We start from the raw sequence: 12,344 nt of genomic DNA, 5'->3' as shown, positions 1-12,344 counted from the left end.
ATTAGGCTGGGCCCTTGAACTGGACACAGCTGAACCTGGTTTAAGGATTGAAAATGCAGACCCTTAAAATGTATATATAGAAAAATACTATAAGAAAGAGAAAAAATTGTAGATATCAAATAAATAGCTACACAAAAGACAGGGATATCAGCATTTTAATTTTAATGGGTTAAAATAACCTTTACATATAACCCAAAAGTAGGGACAATACAAAGCGGTGTAAGCTCCATCAGACAAAGACCCTGATTCTGGCTATCACAGGAATCACTATTAAATTGCACAGAGAAATACAGGTCACACAGTCCTAGGACAACAAGGCCGCAACATACATTCATACAGTCAAAAGAGGGCTTGGATTAGCAAACAACACCTCTAACAGAGGATGGCAGTGCAATGCCTGCACTAATCAGCCAACATGTTAATCATTGAGGTTCTATGTTTGTCAAAACAGGTGTTAGCCACAATAATACAGACAAGAAGATATATATGTCTGTTGTAAACACATATGCATGTAATGTTAAGTACATAAATAAATCTGACTTAGGAGAGGTGAATTGAAACCTAATGGGAAGCCAAGCAACACCTATTTCAGAGGGCACCCCTAGCATATAGGAAGGATACGGTGGCATGAAAATATAGTTAGGATCTATGCTTGGTCTTCCTAATATCAAGGTGACAATACCACTAGAGAGATTAACAGAATTTAATCAATTGCCAGAAATATATGGGAGACAAACGGCAAATGATATGTCCATATAACATATTGAATCACATGGCATGGCAGGTAGTTGTATGTATGTCATCCGAACGTATGGTATAATTTTCACACACTGTCCAGAATTCAAACGTCATATATTTACGCTCTCAGAGAGGTAAAATTCCTTCCCTCAATCGAAGTACCGGCATAATTAATCTTGAAGCCTTCCTTCCGAGCAAGGAGAAACGGCAATCATGTATTCATACTGCTCACATTAGTTGGCAAAGGTTTCATTGCGGACTTTGTTTGTTCCAGGGCAGAGCGGCCCGCTCCGTGCACGTCACTGCCGACGCGCGTTTCACCCCCACGTGACCACTGCGTCAAGGGGTTTCCTCTGGGCAAACGACATTTCTCTGTGCAATTTAATAGTGATTCCTGTGATAGCCAGAATCAGGGTCTCTGTCTGATGGAGGCTTGCAGGAGTTGTGCTGCACCGCTTTGTATTGTCCCTACTTTTGGGTTATATGTAAAGGTTATTTTAACCCATTAAAATGAAAATGCTGATATCCCTGTCTTTTGTGTAGCTATTTATTTGATATCTACAATTTTTTCTCTTTCTTATAGTATTTTTCTATAACTATTATAAGTATCTAAGTAATAAGGATACAGAGCAATGTTACAGTGATAGTACATATTGGAATTGAAACCTCTTTTTAACAAATATAAGTTCCTCCCATGCCACAAGGGGACACTCATGGACCCTGATAAGTTTGAGCACTATAAAGGAGGAAAACTGATGGTATAGGTGATCACTCATGGACCATTGATATGATAACATTGCCACTTTTGGGCTTCAACATTTGGCAATGAATAAAACAGTATAAGGGGAACAGAAGAATAAAGTCACAGATAAATGCGAAGCCACTTTTAAACTTCAGCACATGGTAATATATAAAACAATATAAGAAGAACAAAGGTATAAGGCCATAAATATAAACAACTATATAACCTGTGGAGGAAATTTAACACCAGAGAAGATGTCAAATGTGAAGATGCGCCTCGTATCCATAATGGGTGATCTAAAGTTATCTGAGAGAGAGAGGATTGTGAACTAATCTGGGAAATAATGACTAAGATGAGCCTCTTAAACATGCCCATTAACCATATTCATTAAGGTTCTCATAGGGGGAGATTTTATTTATGTGAGATATCTAATTGGGTACATTTTAAGAAGAAGTAAGCTGAGAGAGAATGATATAGTAGAGGGGCACACATCCACTAATTAATTATCGTAGGGCCCGATACATAAAAACACAGTGACAAGTAATAAAGAAGGTGGCCTGCTCCTATTTTATATCTAGTTGGACAGCCCTGAAGTAGTTTATACATGTGGTAGGTTGGTTGTGGCTTAGGCATTGAGTACACTATGGAGATATAAAACAGCCACTCTAGTAATTCCCCCCCCCCCACAGTACAGATGATGAAACATACAATCCAGCTTATCTAAAGAATATTCTAATATATACATGTATGTACAGCACCTGCCAAGGGTTACTATGAAAATACATAAATTAAGAACAATTAAATGTGAACCTAAAGGATCAGGGGCGCGGTCCGATATACGGCGTAGTTTGCGGCGCAAGCGAGGGAACCCGCGTCACCAGCAGTTTCAGCTCGCAACTCGAGCTATCCAATATACGGCGATGTCCAGAAATCTGCGTAAGTACATATTTCTGGCGTCGCCAGTGACTTACGGCACGTTAGAAACTGCCGGCGCCTACAAAACCTGACTAAAGTATGAAATCACCCGCACTGTCTAACACGCCTCCTAAACATAGCCCGACACGTCTAACCCTCTATCCGCTATCCCCCCTCACTATCCTAACAATAAAAAAAGTTATTAACCCCTAAACCGCCGCTCCCGGACCCCGCCGCCAGCTATATTAAATCTATAACCCCCTAATGTGAGCCCCTACCCCGCCGCCATCTACCTTACCTACCCCCTAAAGTGAGCCCCTACCCCGCCGCCATCTATTTTAAAATTATTAACCCCTAATTTAATCCCCCTACCCCGCCGCCATCTATATTAAATGATTTAACCCCTAAAATACTAAACTATCCCTACCACTAAACCTAAGTCTAACCCTACAAATAGCCCTGAAAAGGGCTTTTTGCGTGGCATGCCCCAAAGTAATCAGCTCTTTTGCCAGCCCTTAAAAGGGCTTTTGGCGGGGCTTTGTCACAAAGTAATCAGCTCTTTTGCCTACAATCTAAATCCCCCTACACCGCTGCCACCTATAATAAATGTATTAACCCCTAATCTAATCCCCCTACACCGCCGCCAGATATATTAACTATATTAACCCTAATTATATTAGGGTTAATATAGTTAATATAATTATTATATTATATTTATTAACTATATTAACCCTACCCTAATTATATTAGGGTTAATATCGTTATTATATTATATATATATTAAGTATAATAACCCTATCTATCTCTAACATCCCTAACTAAACTCTTATTAAAATAAATCTAATATTAATAATATTAATGAAAATATTCCTATTTAAATCTAAATACTTACCTATAAAATAAACCCTAAGATAGCTACAATGTAATTAATAATTACATTGTAGCTATTTTAGGGTTTATATTTATTTTACAGGTAACTTGGTATTTATTTTAACTAGGTACAATAGCTATTAAATAGTTAATAACTATTTAATAGCTACCTAGTTAAAATAATTACCAATTTACCTGTAAAATAAATCCTAACCTAAGTTACAAATACACCTACACTATCAATAAATTAAATAAACTACAAATATCTAAACTAAAATACAATTAAATACACTAAACTAAATTACAAAAAAACCCCACTAAATTACAAAAAATAAAAAAAGATTACAAGATTTTTAAGCTAATTACACCTATTCTAAGCCCCCTAATTAAATAATAAACCCCCAAAATAAAAAAAATGCCCTACCCTATTCTAAATTAAACAAGTTCAAAGCTCTTTTACCTTACCAGCCCTTAAAAGGGCCTTTTGCGGGGCATGCCCCAAAGAAAACTGCTCTTTTGCCTGAAAAAAAAAAAACACAATACCACCCCCCAACATTACAACCCACCACCCACATACCCCTAATCTAACCCAACCCCCCCTTAAATAAACCTAACACTACCCCCCTCCCTACCTTGTCTTCACCCAACCGGGCCGAACTCCTCATCCGATCCGGGCGATGTCTTTATCCAAGCGGCAAAGAAGAATTCTTCATCCCGGCGATGTCTTTATCCAAGCGGCAAAGAAGAAGTCTTCATCCCGGCGATGTCTTTATCCAAGCGGCAGCAAAGTCTTCTTCCATCCGGCAGCATCTTCCATCAAGCGGCATCTTCAATCTTCTTTCTTCGCTCCTCCGACGCGGAGCATCCATCCCGGCCGACGACTGAACGACGAATGAGGTACCTTTAAATTACGTCATCCAAGATGGCGTCCGTCGAATTCCGATTGGCTGATAGAATTAAGGTAGAAAAATCTGATTGGCTGATTGAATCAGCCAATCAGATTCAAGTTCAATCCGATTGGCTGAACCAATCAATAGATGGCGGCGGTGTAAGGGGCTTACATTAGGGGTTAATACTATTAATATAGGTGGCGGCGGTGTAGGGAGGGCAGGTTATAGGGCAAAAGAGCTGTTTACTTTGGGGCAAAGCCCCGCAAAAGGCCCTTTTAAGGGCTGGTAATAGAGCTTATTACTTTAGGGATATTAGATTAGGGGTAGATAATATTAATATAGCTGGCGGCGGTATAGGGGGATTAGATTAGGGGTTAATAATTTTTATATAGGTGGGGGCGGTGTAAGGGGTCAGATTAGGGGATAGATAAGTAGATAAGGTAGATGGCGGCGGTGTAAGGGGTTCACATTAGGGGATAGATAAGGTAGATGGCGGCGGTTTTAGGGGTTCACATTAGGGGATAGATCAGTTAAATGGTGGCGGTTTTAGGGGCTCACAGTAGGGGGTTAGTTTATGTAGATGGCGGCGGGGTCCGGGAGCGGCGGTTTAGGGGTTAATAACTTTATTAGGGATTGCGGCGGGGGATCGCGGTTGACAGGTAGATAGACATTGCGCATGCGTTAGGTGTTAGGTTTTATTTAGCAGATCGCGGTTGACAGCTAGATAGACATTGTGCATGCGTTAGGTGTTAGGTTTATTTAGCAGGTAGTTTAGGGAGTTACGGGGCTCCAATAGTCAGCGTAAGGCTTCTTACGGCTGCTTTTTGTGGCGAGGTGAAAATGGAGTAAGATTTCTCCATTTTCGCCACGTAAGTCCTTACGCTGTATATTGGATACCAAACTGCGCTGGTTTGGTATACCTGCCTATGGCCCAAAAAACTACGGGCGACGCCAGAAATATACGCGCGTAACTTCTAAGTTATGCCGTATATAGGATACCAAACCAGCGCAAATTTTGGCGTCGCCAGCTTTTGCGGGCGACGATTTTTATCGGATCGGGCCCCATTACTGGTATTATAAGAGGAAAACCAGCCTGGCAGAATGGGGTGAGAGTTAGCTGACACAATAGAATGTAGGAGACTATAAAGCATATTATGTAAGTGCAGGGTTGGTTTTTAGTATACTGTTAGATGACAAGATATCTGTCTGGCTAGTGTGGGAGAGTTATAATCTGAGCATATATAGTGAGGATATTGTCATCTCCTGCATTTGTAAGACTCAGGGCTATAGCAAAACCATTGATATACAAAAATATGTGATGTTCATATGGTGAGCCTCTGGAAGTACATCATAATTAGACATAGCAATAGGAACTGAAAAATATATGAGGTACAAACCTAGAACACTGGAGCCAAAACAGTATAGACAGAGGGTTTAAAAAGAAATCTTGGACGGCTGTGGGTCCATCTAAACAAGACTTATAATGTTAAGTGCTGTGGCCCAATAGATAACTGTAAGAATAGGTATTAGTGTACTCTATATCGGTAGAGAGCATATACATGGTATTTCTTCACCTTACATGCTTAATAAAAATTCAGTAGTACTTACTATCTTGGATATATGGTCCAGTACATGCCTAAATGTTAAGGAGGTATGAGTAATGAGATATCTACAACTATTAAGGATCATATAAGCTATGGGCTGCTCCTTGTATTGAAAATAGAGGTTACTGCCCCGGCCACAAGCAGATATACCTCAGAGGCTCTTATAGTATGCTATCTTAAAACAGGCTACAAAAGGAGCTACTCATGTCTAATCATTCAATATATGAACCTGATATAAACATACCCTCTGGTATTGAAATATGTATTTAACTTTGATACCCTAACAGCTTAGTATGTCACAGTGATTGCACCAACATATTAATTATCCCCATGACATGGAACATTTACAATCAAATACTAGACAGTAAGGTATACAAATTCCAACACTCCAATACAGTCTCTTTATGAAATCCTTAATATAACAAGTGTCCAGCTATCTCCAACAACAGAATAAGATAGTTTGCAAATTAGCATCTCGATATATACATTTACCACTTGTTAACAGTTCCATTTTATGTAGTCAAAATGACAACTTAGGAGATGTCCCATTTGAGGATCGAGTAGAAGAAAAAACAATTAGACATACGTTATAGCCGCAAAGTAGGACCTCTGGTATCAGGCTTTCTGGCCGTCATCAACAAGAGGAGAGGTTCTACAGATATTCAGATTATTTGGGGCCCCTGTTAAACTTGAGCCACTATGAGCTAGGGGGGAAATAAAATAAAAAATTTGGCCCATATTCATCTAGTGTATGCTGTCACTAACCAACTCCCGTTTTTGAGCTTCGAGAGAAGGCTCGCAGCGGCTGCTTACTTCGATCATTGGGCGACATGCAGGGCGCTCCAGTTCTCCGCCAAAGCCCCATCTCAGGGCCTGCTAGAGTGTATGGTACTCTCCTGAGTCTCCGGTATTCACTTTTCCTCTGACAGACGGATCGAGAGCAGGTAATCATGGTAGCGTAGCCTGCTCCTGCAGGGCTAGAGAGACACCTTTGTTTGATCCACTGTTCCGGCCCATGCATACTGCATGAGTTGTTAGAAGAAGGAGATGCCTCTTCAGCTGCTGCTTCCCTTGGTGGGGCAGATCACCATGTTAGTATCCCATTGAATCGGCCGGTATCTGTGATAAGTGTAGGGGAGAACAAGGTTGATTGTCTCAACAGCTCTCTGCCGTATTTGATAATCCAGGGTGTCGATCTGTGGCCGGTACTATCTTCTGACAGGGTCAGACGGGATGTATCAGCTTTGCAGATTATAGGTGCCAGGGTCGAGTACTTGAGTGGTTCTGGCAAAGGCTGTGCCTCTCTTTTCACTTTAGCGCAAACACCCTTTAGGGATGTGAATTCCTCCTGTAGTACTTCGTGAAGGCTGAGGAAGTGTGCATCCAGCATGGCTTTCACTTCACTCAGGAATAGTTTGGTATTGAGCGCCATATTGGAAAAACAAAATGCAAATCTCCGGCAGGCGTATCAGACCTTTCACTGATTGCAAACAGTAAAGTACCCGTTGAAGTAAGGGGTGACTAAAGCATTTCCTCCTCTTTGTCAAAAGTTATGGTTAGCGAGCTGTCCAGTTACTATAGAACTGGTTTGGTGACCCAGGGTCCTGGGGTTGTATATTGGCGGCAGCTTTGACAACACTATCAGTCTAGAGAGGCCTCTCTATCTCGTGGCTAGCTGTAATGCAATCAGCTGAGGAACATAGGTAATCCGTTATGAGTAAAATGACTCCAGGCTCTTCTTGGATAGCATCAGGAAGTGTAACTATGATTCCCAAAAAGAAAATTAAATTATAGTTGAAATATAACTCTAAAATAACTTGTAAGACCTGGAGCTTCTCAAACACACGTCCTACCGCCAGCTTTTTAATTTTTTTATGGTGTTTTTTATTTCTGTCTCAGATATGGGGGTGTTTAGACTGGAGCGGTCATCCTCAGTAATTGTCGGGAGTGGGTTTGAATTCAGGAATGTGTTTAAGTCTGTGGTTCTGTCCGTAGCTTCCTGGTGTGTGGGGAGATTATAGAGGTTATGATAGAAGTCGGCAAAGGTGTTGGCGATTTGAAGGGGATCGTTAGTGCTGTTATTATCTGGTAGTTGGAGTTGTGGAACTGTAGTACTTCTGGTGATTTCTTTGAGTTTATTAGCTAGCATTTTGTCTGGCTTATTCCCGTGAATATAGTAGTGAGTATCTATTTGCTTGATGTCTAGCTGCCTCTTTATTTAATAGTTTGATTATCTCAACATTTATAGCTTTCAGTTTCGTTCTCTTTTTGCTGCTGGGATTAGCAGTTGTTTGAGTTCGTAGTGCATTAGCTTCAGATTGTAGCTGTGTAAGTTTAGCTTTATGTTGTTTGTTTCGCTTGCTAGATTCAGAAATCAAACTACCTCTAATGTAGGCTTTGAGCGCGCCCCAGACAAAGGTTGGATTGGAAGTACTAACCAAGTTAAGTCTAATAAATTCTACTATGTGTTCCCTAATCGTCTGTGAAATTAAGGCATCTTGTAATAGGTTGGCATTAAGGGACCACGATTTAGATCTGTTGGGGTTTAGGACTCCAGAGATGATTACTTCCACCATAGAGTGGTCTGACCAAGGACAGATTAAAATTTTTGCAGACAATAAAAGAGGGACAAGAATCTGGCTTATAAATATATAATCTAGTCTAGATTGAGTGCGATGCATTGGTGAGAAATAGGTGTAATCTCTAACCCTTTCGTTTAATGATCTCCAACTGTCAATCAGATTGTGATCTAGGGCAAAATCTCTCCAAATATTGATGGGTGAGTGGGAAGGTCTACTCTGTGAAACCCTATTTGTAGTCCTATCTAGGGTCTGGTCACGTGATAAATGGAAGTCACCTCCCATAATGATCTTATGTCTTTTCCATTGTGTCAATAACTTGCTTAATTTTGTCAGGAAGTGTGTCTGGTGCTCATTGGGGGCATAAACATTAACAATAAGTATTGGGGTGTTTTGGATTAAGCCCCTAACTAATAAAAATCTTCCTTCTCTGTCTCTAATGACTTCCTCCTCTTTAAAATTCAAAGAGGAGTGTAGTAGTATGGTAACCCCACATTTATTTTTCCCACTAATAGCATGATATTGTGTAGGATATGATTTATCCCTGTAATTCGGAGTAAAATTTTTAGTAAAATGGGTTTCTTGTAACATGACTATATGGGCATGTAGTGAATTATAGGTGGTGATAGCCTTCTTCCTTTTGATATCGGAATTGAGTCCCCTAACATTATGTGAGAGGAGTTTTATAGACATTTGGGAAGTGTAAAGGTAACATTATCAACTGGACCCCTATATGTGCCACATGAGATAAAAAGTCTGATAGACTAGTGGAAGTGGGTGCCATTAGGAGAGAGCCGGGACTTACCTCGGACCAGAGGATAACCAGGAATAGACTGCCATGGTAAAGGGGCAAAGACCCCCCCCAAGTAAGGATATCTGGGATATCTGTGTAATGAGAAGTAGTGTGTGTTAAAAAAGATGGTACAGGTGGGTTGACCACAACTAGATTACAACATGCCTGGAAAAATAATACATGCATAACAACAAGCAAAATAACTTTAAACTTTATACTAATATCCCTAGTCAGGGAAACATTTACTGAAGGAGAGGGTACTGGACCCTTTAAAAACAATTATAACAGTATCTCCTAATCATAAGCTAATAGTGGATATGGAAGGGGGAAGGTGGGGGGGATTAAGTGAGCTTTGGGATAACACACCATTGTCTGTAATATATTATGAGCTTCGGTTCTACATCCAATATGACAATGAGTTGAGGGGAGAAGGTGGTAGTGTTGGTAGGAAAGGGGAAGGGAAGGAGGGATGGGAGACGGAAGGGTGAGGGGTAGGGGATAAGAAGGGAGGGGAAGGAGGGATGAGTAATGCTTGGATGGACATTTCTACATCTTAATCTGAAACAGGGGAAATAAGGAAGGATAGGGGATGGGTTTGATGCAAAGATAACAGCTAAAAAAGAAAAAAGAAAAATAACATTTTTCGTAGCAATAAGTGAGTCAATAACATCAACATCAACTGGAACAACCCCTGAGTGAGGTAGAAGTGGGGCCTAACCCGGACAAATATATATATTAAGATTTGACTGACACATCTCCAAGAACTTTAGAGTCATGTTTGATGCAACAGGTAGGCCACTATAGATATGGGAAACTTGACTACCGCAAGTTTTCTCCCAGTAAGCCAAAGCTGTTCAATCAAGATACTCCTTTAGACCTATTTGATTTGTCAGGTTGGTGGAAACTCTTCTTCCGAAGGTGACTCAGAATCTGGATGGTTGTTTGAAGTGTTCTTTGATTTTCTTTGTTTTTTTAGCATGACCTACAGGGGTCCACTCTTTTTGTATGGGTTTTCTCTGAGGGATCATATTGGAAGAGTTTTGAGTAGACTCAAATGGAATCCCCAATCGACATAAAATGGATAATCCTTCATTCACATCAGAACAGGTGTAGTTAACATTAGCGTGTGTGAAAGCCAACTTGAAGGGAAAGTTCAACCTGTATTTTATCTGGGCTTTTGTGAGTACCATCGTGATAGGTTTAAGATCTCTCCTCTTCCTTAATGTGATTGGAGCAACATCTGCATAGACTTGAATTGCATGGCCCTCAAAGTTAATTGTTGGTTGTTGTCTAGCCGCTTTAAGGATGAGTTCCTTAATGTGGAAGTAGTGAAGTTTAAGGACAATATCTCTTGTAGTGGACTGTTGGGGTTTGGTGAGGGCTCTGTGGACCCTGTCCATCAGAAGCTTATCTAGCTCTATATCTGGAACCAATTGGTGAAAAAGTGAAGTCATGGTCTCATTCAGGTTTTTATATGATTCTGGCAGATTTCGTATACGTAGGTTGGATCTGCGAGATCTGTTCTCGAGATCTTCAATTTGCTCCTCTAATCTGTGTATATATTCTGCATGGTCTGAAATGTTTTTCTGTATATGTGGTATTTCTTCCGCAATTACGTCTGTTCTTTCCTCCAATTCTGCTGTGCGGGTACTGATTTCCTTAATGTCCTGGCGTAGGTCAAACAACGCCGATTTCAGTTCTTCTTGGAATAGAGTTTTAATTTGAGAGAGTAATTCCTTGTTTTGGATGTCAGAGGAGAGGGACGCTGATGGTTCTGTCATACTTGAATTTAGAGTTTCTTCCTGTGTGGGGGACTCTTTAGTCAGCTGTTTCTGTTTAAGTTGAGACTTAGAAAGGCACTCCTTGACAGTTTGTGTTTTGTTCTTCATTGTGTAAATTGGTAGAAGGCCCAGAGAGAGTAGGTCAAATAGAATAATGAGTAGCTTTAGTTAAATAAGTAGCTCAGGGGTTAAGCTGTTAGAATAAGGCTTCTAATAAAGTAGCATTGAGTAGGGGTTGAGTTTTGATAGCAGTATATGAATAAGGAGATAGATATCTGGCCCATTTTTACCCTCACTTCATCTCGCTTAATGTGTCATCATTGCAAGGGCTATAGACGGGCAGTGAAGAATGGGAGGGGGTTTATATTCTTAGTATCCAGATTTAGCAGTTCCTCTGTCTGAAGACTCTTGTCCCTTTAGTAGTGCCCCTAATGTAGCTCCCAAAGCACAGCCTCGTGTGCTGCTGCTCTAGGATTAGGGGGTAAAGATGTTGTTTCAAGGGTTGGTGTGGAGAGGAACTGTATGTATTTAAATACACATTAAAGCAATGAGGGAATTGTCAATTGTGTAAAAATGACACATCAAACTGTGAGTTGCAGAAACTCCTGCTTAGTTAGGTGCAGTATAGACTTGTCTGTCTGTCTTTTATGTAACGGCTCTGGCCTAGAGTAGCTTCTTTGATTGCCTGCTGCTCCTTATTAAAAGAGTTTGAAGTAGTTTTATTTTAACTGTTAATACTGTCCTCAGTCGGTCTGGAAGTCGCTAACTAGTTTTGTAAGCAGCTTTATCTAAATTGGGTGAGTCAGACCACTTCCCGCTGCAGATTCAGCGTGGTCCCAGGAGGCACAGTTATGAGGGATTTTATTTAAAGTTATTATATTATGTGGTCAAAGGGGAGTTAGAGAAAAACTTCTTACCCCTGTTCACAAGTTCCTGCGGTTGGTTGGTGTTGCCGCTAGAGTTCCTCCTGCAGCCAGCTGGGTCCGGTGGGTTTGGAAGCCGGAGTAGGCCTCAGTTAAAATGGCGGAGTTTCGCGCCACAACAGGGCCGATCCGGCTCCGGAGCAAGAAGTCTCCCCCAACCTGTAAGGAATGCCTGCCAGAGAGACCTTCGTGTACAGGTCCCAGAAAATGTCTCAGAGTAGGGATATGTGGTAGAGTAGACTACCCTGCTAGGTTCCGTGAAGCTGCAACCCTCGGATCTGAGCCGAGGTCGATGTCGCTATCCCCCGCCTTCCTCTAATCACCACTGTAGTCCTCCGGAGCGGAGCCCCGACCCTCCGGAGTGGTGTTTGCTGTCAGCCGATAGGGGATAGTTGATCTCGCAGAGATGAAATAGGCCACTGTTCTCCTCCACCATCTCTCTGTTGTAGCCTGATATGAAGAGGTTATCCGGAGCTGTCTGCCCCGTTGCAAGTCTCTCGCTATTTGGA

At 41.1% G+C, this 12,344-nt stretch overlaps 1 long non-coding RNA gene across 1 annotated transcript in view; it reads right to left on the bottom strand.

Annotated features, from left to right (window-relative positions):
• Positions 1-12,344, bottom strand: part of LOC128647523 (uncharacterized) — a 105,089-nt gene that overhangs the window by 12,638 nt on the left and 80,107 nt on the right. Inside the window, exon 2 of the long non-coding RNA XR_008400364.1 lies at positions 9,144-9,223. This is a non-coding gene — a long non-coding RNA (uncharacterized LOC128647523). The remainder of the gene's footprint in view (positions 1-9,143; positions 9,224-12,344) is intronic.

This window comes from Bombina bombina, chromosome 1 (genome assembly GCF_027579735.1).
Source record: "Bombina bombina isolate aBomBom1 chromosome 1, aBomBom1.pri, whole genome shotgun sequence".
NCBI classification, from domain to species: Eukaryota; Metazoa; Chordata; class Amphibia; order Anura; family Bombinatoridae; genus Bombina; species Bombina bombina.
This window is presented reverse-complemented; position numbering and strand designations above follow the sequence as displayed.